Here is an 829-nt window from a genome sequence, read left to right as displayed (position 1 = left end):
CCCTTTCTCACTATGGTTCAGACATCGAGCAACTATCTATTCGCTTGGAACCTCTTATTGTACCTTCGTACCTTACTCTCGACGTATTTTATAGGTTCACCTCGAGAGATACTCTTATGCTCATTCATGGGTTAACCCCCGATTGTTTCCCTCATAAGCATTCTGTCATAGCCGAGCTGCCCCATACCTATTCGTAAGTACATTGGAGTTCCCGAAGGAAAGGACGACTTCACCATGATGACCTGAAGCAGAGAAATAAATACGTCAATGTAATGGATTGACCTCTTCGAGAAAAGCAACCAAGTCCGAGAAGATCCGTTAGAATTTCGTAACTAGACCTTCCCCCCTTCTCTACCTCTTAAATCTCGGGACGAGATTTCTTGTAGTGGAGGAGAATTGTGATGCCCGGATAATTAGGCTACAGTAATCCCACGTTAATGATGCCATGTCACCATGGTTACTGTTGTTAATCTCGCGTTAGTTCAAAACCGATTCGAATTCAAATTTGAATTTGAGTCAAACAATAAAGGTTTCCAAACATTAAAACTGAAATACTCTAAACGTGTCCAATAGTTCATGGGTAATAATGGTGGAGAAACCACATCTTTAAAACATGTTTAAATGCTCAAAAGTAATTAACCTAATGGCTAAAACAATTAAATAAATGACTTTTGTATTTTATAAAATCCTGAACTAATTTATTTGGAAGTCAAGCTTTTTATGGCGGAGGCTTAATTTACAACACTAATTTAGGCGCTAATTATTTATCTTAATATAGTTAAAATAAATTGGAAGTTAAAAGAAAATAGAAAATAAAATAAATAAAAAG

The sequence above is a fragment of the Triticum dicoccoides genome, chromosome 7B (genome assembly GCF_002162155.2).
Source record: "Triticum dicoccoides isolate Atlit2015 ecotype Zavitan chromosome 7B, WEW_v2.0, whole genome shotgun sequence".
NCBI classification, from domain to species: Eukaryota; Viridiplantae; Streptophyta; class Magnoliopsida; order Poales; family Poaceae; genus Triticum; species Triticum dicoccoides.
The sequence above is the reverse complement of the archived record's forward strand: the minus strand, read 5'-3'. Positions refer to the sequence as shown.